Source organism: Eriocheir sinensis, unplaced genomic scaffold (assembly GCF_024679095.1).
Source record: "Eriocheir sinensis breed Jianghai 21 unplaced genomic scaffold, ASM2467909v1 Scaffold589, whole genome shotgun sequence".
NCBI lineage: Eukaryota > Metazoa > Arthropoda > Malacostraca > Decapoda > Varunidae > Eriocheir > Eriocheir sinensis.
Window position 1 is genome coordinate 169180 of NW_026111930.1, and position 11320 is coordinate 180499.

At 39.9% G+C, this 11320-nt stretch overlaps 1 protein-coding gene across 1 annotated transcript in view; it reads left to right on the forward strand.

Moving 5' to 3' along the window:
* The window catches only part of LOC126993238 (protocadherin Fat 1-like), a 57333-nt gene that overhangs the window by 45284 nt on the left and 729 nt on the right, over positions 1-11320 (forward strand). The window lies entirely within an intron of this gene.

Below are 11320 nucleotides of genomic sequence, written 5' to 3' on the forward strand. Positions count from 1 at the left end.
GGTGGTAGGCGAGGGAGTAGCAGTGGCGGGCGTGGACAGCGGTGCGTGCGAGGTACTGGGAGCGGGCGAGCCAGAGGTGGAAGCGGCGGCGGGGAGAGCGGAGAGCGGAGGGCCAGCGCCGTGATTGGCGGGGGGCGAAGGGGCAGAGCCGTGATTGGCGGAGAGCGGAGGAGCGCGGCGTGCGTGCCGGCGCTTGCGCCTGTCACCAACTACCTCCCACTCGTCGTCAGACGACAGCGGGAGGGGGGCCCGGGAGGCCTCATTCTCACCCCCCGACTCAAGGCGGAGCTGCTTGTCGGCAGGGGACTCCGATGCTGAGTCATCGGAGTCAGAAGCAGGGCGCTCACGCTTATCCGTAGCGGCAGACATCCTAGCGACGAGACAGCCAGAAGGCTGAACCACAGCTACACATATAAAACAAAGGAAAAAAAAAAAGAAACAACTAACCTATTTAGAGCCGGGCTAAGCCTACAACAGCGGGAGGGCTAAACTCCCCCACCCTCTAGAGGGCTCGGTAGAGCCCCGCTGTTGCCCCTTGCGGGTCTTTGGGGAACCTAACTATCTCTGCTGCCTCCTATAACCACCCCTTTATCCTAAGGGGCCCCCTCGTGGCACTGCCCTCGGGGTTCGGCGTCGTACTACAGCAGAGACTACCGGCTTCACACACACTCTAAAGGGCGTTGTAGCAGCCCGACAACCAAGGGCGGACTATCCTGTCCCTAATGGACGGTGTCCCGGGACACAAGGTTGTAGAGTCACGTGGAACTAGTGACTGTGAACAATGACGCGTAGCTCGCGAACACTGACACGTGGCGCTGGGACTGGCAGGAAGCAGAGCAGCTCAATCGCTCGCCCGCGAGAGCTGTTGCTTAGACGGTGGGGGAGACGTGTTGACGCTACCAAGTCCGGGAGTACACTGTGAGTAGTGTGTTTACCCTGAGTCTATATACACCTAGTCAAGTCAGACGCAGGTTTGTGGGAGGAGACACGGCCGAGGCGTAGTTTATGCGTGACACTGCTTAGAGCCAAACTACTAAAGGTTTCAGGGGCCGTGTTCGCAAATAAAACTTTAACAAAGCGTCGGACAAGGATGTTATTTTGGCAGTGGATGTTTGAGACCCCGACCTAATGGGCAAAATTATGATTTCGTGTCACATGTGGTTAATGAAGCACTTATAAGAGTAAATTTAGGGTAAACTTGGCTAAAAGTTAAAGGAACTGTGAGCGAGGCTAGCCCCGCCAACGACAAAGGTGTTGTTGGGTAGTTGGGTGGGGATGATTGTGTGAGGAAGGAAAGGTTGGGTATGGGGGAGGTTGGTGAACCAACGAGGGATGAAACCAAAAACTACTGCTCGCTTACATACATGCAGCATGTACTACCAAGAGTCACATTTTCCATGCAACGGATAAGTAATTTCCTTCGAGTAAAACTTTCTCCCCAACTGATAGTCCATATATGGAACATCCATATTTACAGTAGATTAAATATTGCTACGGTGTGTGTGTGTGTGTGTGTGTGTGTGTGTGTGTGTGTGTGTGTGTGTGTGAAGCAGTAAGACATAATTACTGGTTGGATGGATGATTACTCATACGTCAGAGCTAAACGTCACATCGACGTCACGAGATGAGCGGGGCGGGGCTAGCCTCGCTCACAGTTCCTTTAACTTTTAGACAAGTTTACCCTAAATTTACTCTTATAAGTGCTTCATTATCCACATGTGACACCAAATCATATTTTTGCCCATTAGGTCGGGGTCTCAAACATCCACTGCCAATATAACATCCTTGTCTGACGCTTTGTTAAAGTTTTATTTGCGAAAAACAGAACACGGCCCCTGAAACCGTTAGTAGAGAATGTAGAAACAGGGATTTAGAGAAAACTAAGAAAGGCGGACTAATTTAAATCAATCACTTCATCATGTCCTCCCTCACACCCCACACCGCCGTTTGTAGGCAATGGAATTACAGTCACGCAATAGCACAATAAAAAGACATATTTTTTCGTCAGTGGCTTGCCTGAACGCGCTGTGAAAGGAGGCGAGAATGCACATCCAGAGTGCACATACGGCCCCAACTTTAGTCACACCTAAACTGGCAGGTATATATATATATATATATATATATATATATATATATTTATATATATATATATTTATATATATATTTATATATATATATATATATATATATAGATATATATATATATATATATTTTTTTTAGCTCCAAGTGACGTCATCCCGCTGCTCCGCCCCAAAACCGCCTCCTGCGCGTACCGGTCGCAGTTTTGAAGCAGAGTGACTTGACTTGGTATATATCAAAGAGACTATACACGAAGAGATAGTGGTATGTGGTAATTCCTCGGGCGTGCGGAAGTAGCGCCATCTATTGCAGCCACCAAAAACGTCACTTTTCAGGGTAGCTTAACTATTTTTGAAGTACCTGCCACAGCACCCTATCCAGCCTTTACTTATTTTTTCTCATTGTAAAATGATTGACTAATGGGGTAAAGAAAAATATATTTGTTCTTATGTTTTATTAGGTATTATCTACACTATATCAATTTGTTTTTTTAGGAAAAATATGATGTTGAAAGCATTTGCTAATATATATATATATATATATATATATATATATATATATATATATATATATATATATATATATATATATATATATATATATATATATATATATATATATATATATATATATATGTGTGTGTGTGTGTGTGTAGCAAACATATCCAGTGCTTTAAATACAAGCAAAGCATACAACATTCTATGCATGCTAAATTACTATAATGCCTTTGCAACTGTGGTAACCCGGATGTCACACTGGTCCTGTGTCCCAGGGTAATGGGTTCCCTAACACCACAGGCTCATGGGCTAATGTTACAGAGATGAGCACCGAGGCCACGTGCTGCTACAGCGTATGCCCCCAGCCTTACCTTTACCTTTTGCAAAATGCTCTTAGCTGAGTAAAAATATCATACTAACTGTACAAGTGCCAGATAATGGCAAGCATTGCATACTGCTTGACAGGGCAGAGAACAAAAGCTTCTAAGCATTACAACTGAAATAAACAATGGGAGACACTCAAAGCTTGTTAACTGAACATGACCCAATTTATAACAGGCAAAACCAACAATGGTGCTTTATATACAATGAAAACTGTATAAAAATGTTGCAAGGCACATCAGTATAAGAGCAAAGCATCATAAAACATGCTGAAATACATGATGGAGGACATTAAGAAGGTAACACATGAGTTGTCTTAAATGGAATGCAATAACTTGGTGGTCCTGGGAGACAGGCGAGCCTGGAGGTGAAAATGGAATGTAGGACACGGTATGATCTCACAAGCTCTGACTTTGGTGTTAGGGTCATGAAGATATTAAGCTCAGCAGGCACAACTATGCAGCGGAGGCACATATGATAAAAGCAAATGAGACAAAATAAGGCAACTCATAATGTAAGAAAATAGCAGGAAAGTTATGCTGCAGTATGTGACACACCAAATTACAGGGCAGAGAGTGATATGTATTTCATAGGCTACATCAGTAAACATGTAGCATTTATTGCAGGAAGCACACATTAAAGTTGGATGTAATAAAATATATGTTTCTAGCACACATTAAAGTTGGATGTAATAAAATATATGTTTTTAGCACACATTAAAGTTGGATGTAATAAAATCATTTGATATGAAACTCCTTGAACTGGCCAACCAAACAAACCACTCTCTGTACACCCCCCCCCCCCCCTCAAAAAAGCATTATTTTTCACAAGGTTTATGAGGCATTAGTCAAGAATATCAACTGCCATTACATTTTGTAAATCATACCTATGTGATTATGTATATCATATAAAGCAGAAAAAAAAATTGCAAGCTGTAATACAAACAAGATTACTCCTGGAAGCCACATTAATGATGCCAGACACGTGATGATAGACACTTAGTGTGATGAAATTACATGCTGTATTTCACATTATGAAACCAAGCCAAGTGTCACTGCAGGACATATTAGGTAAGGCAGACACCAAAAGCTTGTTACCTGAACAAGATTAAATATAACAGGTAAAATCCACAACAAAGCATTGCATACTGTTGGGTAGGGAAGAGAACAAATGCTTCCAAGCATTACACCTGAAATAAACAATGGCAGATATTCAAAGCTTGTGAACTGAACAAGATCTGATTTATAATAGGCAAAACCAACAATGGTGCATTACATGCGATATCTGGCAGGGGATTCCTTGCATTACAATTGGAAAGTGGCAGACACCTAAAGCTTTTTAACTGAACAAGATCTGATTTATAACAGGCAAAACCAACAATGGTGCATTACGTGTGATATCTAGCAGGGAAGATAAATGATTCCTTGCATTACAACTGGAAAGTGGCAGACACCCAAAGCTTGTTAATTGAACAAGATCTGATTTATAACAAGCAAGCCCAACAATGGTGCATTACTTGGAATATTTGGCAAAGTATATGGAAAAAAATTCTTGGCGTAACAAGAGTAATACTAAATAATGGCAAATCCCACGAAGTTTATCTTCTTTTGACAAAGCCTGTGCTCTTTGCTGCAGGGCTGTCAGAGTCTGTTTGCTCCAGCCAACATGTACTGAAATACCCCTGAGTCATGAGTGAAGTGTTGAAACTGAAGGCAAGTGAAATACTGTGCTCATAAATCTATTAGCGTTTGGACTTTGATAGTATAAGGCCAGAGCAAACCTCCTCTCTTGTAACCCATATCTTCTACTAGGCTTAGATCTTGGCATCTTGCAGTATGTTGAACCTGACATCAGAAAAAATCCATTCCTATTGGATCTAAAAAATTGCTGGCTCTGGGCAAAAACTGCCCAGGAGTTGTAACAGCCTGGGCTTTGAGCTGCCTTGCCTCCCGGTGCAGACGGCAGACTGTTGTGTGCAGCAATTTTCACTTTTCATGTCTGAAAATACATGAAAAAATATTTAATCACAATTAATCACAATTCTAAATAATAAAATACGTGCATGTAATTGCATTATTTTCAGTGCTATAAGGACAGTGAATCTAAGCATTGACATTATGTCTGCACGCCAGCTTCGATGGAAGGCTTCACTTAGATTGCCTGACAAGAGTAATATTTTCAGGAGATGGGGGAGAGGATACAACTGGAGACTCTTGACAGATATAATGTCAAGATCTACAAGCACCCATTTACCATATATATCTTTGATGTTCAGTCCATACTAAAACATTTGTCAATGTGTTGCCACACTAAAAATATAAAAATTCCCTGATTCTGCAATGTTAGTCATACCTAAGCCCTGCTAAACCATCCAAGTGAATCAAGAATGAGTTCTGGGCGGCAGCATGAGCCAATACTAAATGGCAAAAAAAAAAAAAAAAAAAAAAAAAAAAAGCCTGCATCATGACGGGCTGGGCCGACCGCCAGGCGCCTGAAGAAAACCTACTGGCGCTATAGGCAGGTGGAAAAAAATAAAAAATAAAAAAAAATAAAAAAAAGATCACATCAGAAGAATGGACAAAGGTTTGTTAGTGGCACTTGAAGGTTATGCTACCTCTTCAAAGATTGGCCAGTCATGGTTTAAAGTGGAACAGGATAAACAAGAAACAGGTAGATATCTGTGGACACTACTGTTACTATCAATTGCCAGCCTATGGCAAAATTTGAACCTATGCTATCAAAAACATAAGACCCATATGCTGATCACTCGACTAATCGTAACGGTACTACACCCATAGAAACATAATAAAGAGTTTAAATATATCATTCAAAATGTCAACCTTTTTACATACTTTTTTTTTGAGATATGAAGCCTACTGGTGTAGCAGTTAAATATTGAACTCAATTTGTATGCAGAGATGTGAGGTATGTTATTAAGCTGTAATGTTTCCAACACATTAGTTGTGATTAAAGCAACATGGAATAGTAACTAAAGAGGATAAATTATCACTGAGAACAAGAGATTCCTTACTATATTGTGGTGAGCTTGATGGCTGAGTCGAGTTTCCTCCAACCCCATCAAGTTCACACCCTGTTGAGAGGCAATTTTTTAATCAAAGTGAAAAATGGATGCAAATGGTCACTAAAACTAGTTATTATACTTGGTGTCACAAATTTGGACAAATAATTTAGGGAAGGACTTGGCATCACTGATGAGGTAAATGATCTCGTGCACTCACTGGGCTATAATATATACATTGTTATAATGTGTATTATTGTCTTGTTACTATATATTACCTACTGATAATGGAAATACATGTCAGGATTAATCATCAAATACAAGGAAAAAAGAATCATGTATGGAAATTGTGAACTTTTAAGTTCATGTAACAAACAAGGTTTATTATACACAAAAAGGTTAGATACTTCAGATGTAAAAGATTTTTGGATATAACATCACCCCCTTCCTCCATATTGGTTCTTTAAAGCAAGGGTTGACTACAGCTGATTATTATTTGCGGCAGGTTACACGATACTTTTTTTAGTGCAAACCATCTGGAAATCAATGATCATTATAAGGAATACTTCTCATGAGTAGCTACTAAAACTTGACAACCTAGAAGGAGGCACCATCAGACTGTAAAGGAGAGATATATTATAAGACATAGCTACATTGGTGGATCCAAAGGGGGGCCTAGGCCCCCCCAATGTTCCTGAATGATACAGGAAAACTAGCTCAAAAGCGCGCTGCGGCTAAAACAATGCTTTGGCACAAAGTCCAGGCCGTTATACCTATTGATTTAGGTCACTCCACCAGTTTTTCAAGACCAGGACTGCCTAGAATGGCTAATCGGTAATGCTAATGCAAAAGTCTGACGTCCTCCCAAAAACTCATTTCCTGGATCTGCACCCAAAGACATACCGTAACATGGTTCAATGATCATGGACAAAAAAAAATGTTAAGACAATCAATATCCAATCATTTCAGGATACATAAATCAGCATCCATATGAAGGAATTCTACAACTTAAAAGTGATGTTGAGCAGGGCATGTGTTAAGTGACTTGCACAGACTATTTTGTGAAGTCATAATTAGATTAATAACACAACAATCAACAAACACTAGATGAAGTATCCATACCAAAATCAGTACATGGAGCTGGTGCACTGCAATGGGAAGCACATTCCTGTAGCTCACCAAGAAGGTTGAATGCTGCCATGTACGTACTTCAGGGGGGGTGGCTAAATGTCTTCACCCTTGGCCTCTTTCTTGGCCTCTCCCCCTTCAGCTGCCACATTCTCTTGGATGATATCGGACGTGTTCGGGTCTGTTGGGATGAGGTTGTGTTAGATGTGGAATAACATTTGACAGTGGAACATGGAAGGAAAGAGTATGTCCACACGGTAAAATACAGAGATGAGGATTGCACTGCATTAGTTGAGTGATTACAAGATGTAAATTGAAATTCTTTGGATACTGAAAGGATGTACGGGGACAACTGGGTGAGAAGAGAGAGAGATGCAGATTTTTATGTTATATAGCTAGTTACACCAATGAAGACTTAGGGCATACACATTGAGAAAGACCACAATTTTGGCTGCTAGATGGAAAAGCACTAGATGTCAAAGTGCCAGGACATTGAAGGAAGTAATAATAAGAAACGCAATAATAATTAATGAGTGTAAATATATTTCTGATATTTTTGTTTATCTTAATATTAGTATTGGAATTTTCAAACACTAAGAATATAATAAATAAATAGATAAATTAATTAAAATAAATACATTAATTGTACTAATACTACCACTAACAATATTAACAGCACTGCATCTAATAGACTGAGCAATAAACTGAGTCTGATATGTAACCATAATTAAACTGTCTCTGTCTGAGTGTTATGTGAAGCTTGCTCCATGCACCATGATAGGAATGGCATAGATGCATGCAGGTTGCTGAGATACTTATGGTCACCAGCCACTTGTAGATATGGCACCAAAATGTGTTGGAAGCATTGGCGGCCAACTTCCATTTATTTAATTATTATTTTCTTTAAACAAGGGAGACAGCTCAAGGGCAACAAAGCATTGGCGGCCAACTTCCATTTATTTAATTATTATTTTCTTTAAACAAGGGAGACAGCTCAAGGGCAACAAAGCGTACTAGAAAAAAAAGCCCCACTACTCACCACTCCCAAACAGAAAAAAGTAGAGTCTTGATACACTCTTCTTGAAGGTCAAATTATAGGCAGGAGGAAATGCAGACAATGGAAGGCTGTTCCAGTTTATCAGTGTAAGGGATGAAAGAGTGAAGATGCTGGCTAACCTTTGCATAAGATGTTTGGCAAGATAGAACATGCAGTAATTGACTTAAATTAGAAAAGTATAGATTTAGGAGGGAAATGGGCAGGCATTGGTTTAGTAATAGGGTGGTGGGGGAATGGAATAGACTCAGCAATCACATAGTGAGTGCAGGGACGATAGCTTGTTTTAAGAGTAGACTGGATAGCTACATGGACGAGGCTGACAGGTGGTAATGGGAAGGAATCTGGAGCTGTCGTGTGTAGGCCATTCGGCCTCTTGCCGCGGGAGGAGGGAAGGCATGCAGTTAGCAAGTTCAGAACAGCTGTCAGCGTGAAAATGATTAGAATTTCCACATTATCATTATTTATATATATCACTTACCCCGTCTGGCATCCTTCCGTAATAAATGTAGCTTCACACCAGGCTGTGTCCTCTTTATCACCACAAAGGGACATGATTTGAGGCTCTGGCTGGTAAACGTGGCGGCCGCGGCGGTGTTACGATTTTTGAACGAGGCAGCGTTGCAATCAGAGCAGAAAGATATTGCTGCGAATAGCGATATAATAAACAGTATAAGTTAGACCAAGATAATTATATTCACCCTCCCCCCTACAACCCACTGACTCAATGTATATATATCATCATTACTGATGGAAGTCAGCGTGCGTGCTAAAACAATGAGTTTGGAAGAAAAACATGATCACATAGTTTTTAAAGAACGGCAGTAGGGCTACAATTCCTTGGTTCATTCCAGTATGTATACAGAAAGGTTAAACACATAAAACACATCTACCCACACATGCAGAGAAAGTAATATAATTGCGGTATAATAATATAACAATAATAGCATTACTCATGACATGCAGTCAGGCTATATCTACCTAGTAAATATATACAGTATATATAGTTCCTACTGTTTATTTTAATATTTTTCTACCTTTATTTTTTATTTAAAATGGGAAATAACCAGACTGAAGAAAAAAAGTAACATATGCTGCTTGATCCCATGTAGCAACACTGCTGATTGGTTCTGGGGGTTGGGGTGGGTCTGGAGGGGGGGAGGCGTCTGGATGTAAACAAAGCTGCTCCTGCGCCATCTGTTGCAACCGACATACACCAACACCCGCCCACGGTCTCCCATTGAGGCCCCCTCTCCTGTTCTATAGTCTCCTTGGTATATATAGACTTAGTGTTTACCGATGAGCGGAGGGGAGCGCGGGCCGGGCCGTTGCATCGTAAAGCAGACTAATACCGCTGCAAGTTGTTATCACCTGGCCGTTTGCTGCCTCACGCTACTAGCGGCGGTATTCTCAGACGCTTCCGCCTCTCACATCAGTCACTGCCAAAGGCCGAAAGGGAATTTCATCTGGCTCCAATGAGTGTTTTTAGGGTCATGGTGCAGAGGAAGGGCTCAAACTACCACCAGGGACATAAAACTACGGAGGGAAATGCTCACAACTCCTACGAAAGCCTTGTCAATTTTGTGTGCTTAGGCGCCGAAATTTTTAAGTATAGGGCCCAGGGTCGATGTACTCAGAAGCTTCCGCCTTCACATCAGTCATTTTCCAAGGCCGAAAAGGAGATTTATATTGTTCTAATGAGTTTCTTTTTAGGCTCATGGTGCAGAGGAAGGGTTAACCCGTCCGCTGCGACTGGCACGGAATTGGACTTCACTGGTTGCCTGGTAACATACACTCCCAGGTCTTTCTCTGCCTCTGTGGTGGATAGTGGAGTGTTTCCCATGTGGTATTGGTGTGCTAGATATCCCCTCCCAATGTGCAGGACTTTACATTTTTCTTCATTGAATTGTAGCAGCGACTTTTTGTCCCATTCCTGTAGCTTGGTGAGGTCTTCTGGTAGGTTAACCGCAGTCAAAGGGTTAAACTCCCACCGGTTCATAAAAGTATCCTTTCAAATGCTCAGACTACCACCAGGTTCATAAGAGTACCCCTGGAAATGCCCGCAGCTCCTCCGAAAGCCTTGCCTGATACATGTGCTGGGTCGCCGGAATGTTTAAGAGTAAGGCCCCAGAGATGTTCGTGACTGAAAGCGTCGCCAACTTTTAGTGATATCGAAAAAGTGGCTTATTGATCCGTAGGTTTCTTCATATTCTCTCGAGGGTGCTGTATTAGATGGTAACGGTGGTGTTTTGTTTGTTTGTTTGTTTGTTTACAGCAAGGGAGGCAGCTCAAGGGCAAAACAAAAAAGCAACAAAAGAAGCCCGCTAGGCGCTGCTCCAACAAGACGAGGCTGAGTAAGAGGCCAAAAGAGAGGTCAAAACGTGTGGAAGAGTTTCATCGCATCAGACACTCATCAGCCGCCTGTCAGATGAGCCAAATAATTATAAGCTGCGGATGACCAAGACTGTGGCTGCTATAGTTTGTACGCCTCGTTACGCTCGCATTGTGCTACCTCAAGTGTTGTTTGATCTCTCTCTCTCTCTCTCTCTCTCTCTCTCTCTCTCTCTCTCTCTCTCTCTCTCTCTCTCTCTCTCTCTCTCTCTCTCTCTCTCTCTCTCTCTCTCTCTCTCTCTCTCTCTCTCTCTATATATATCTATATATATATATATATATATATATATATATATATATATATATATATATATATATATATATATATATATATATATATATATATATATATATATATATATATATATATATATATATATATATATATATATATATATATATATATATATATATATATATAGTTATATATATATATATATATATATATATATATATATATATATATATATATATATATATATATATATATATATATATATATATATATATATATATATATATATATATATATATATATATATATATATATATATATATATATATATATATATATATATATATATATATATATATATATATATATATATATATATATATATATATATATATATATATATATATATATATATATATATATATATATATATATATATATATATATATATATATATATATATATATAGATATATATATATATAGTTATAGTTATAGTTAGAGTTATAGTTATATATATAGTTATATATATTGTT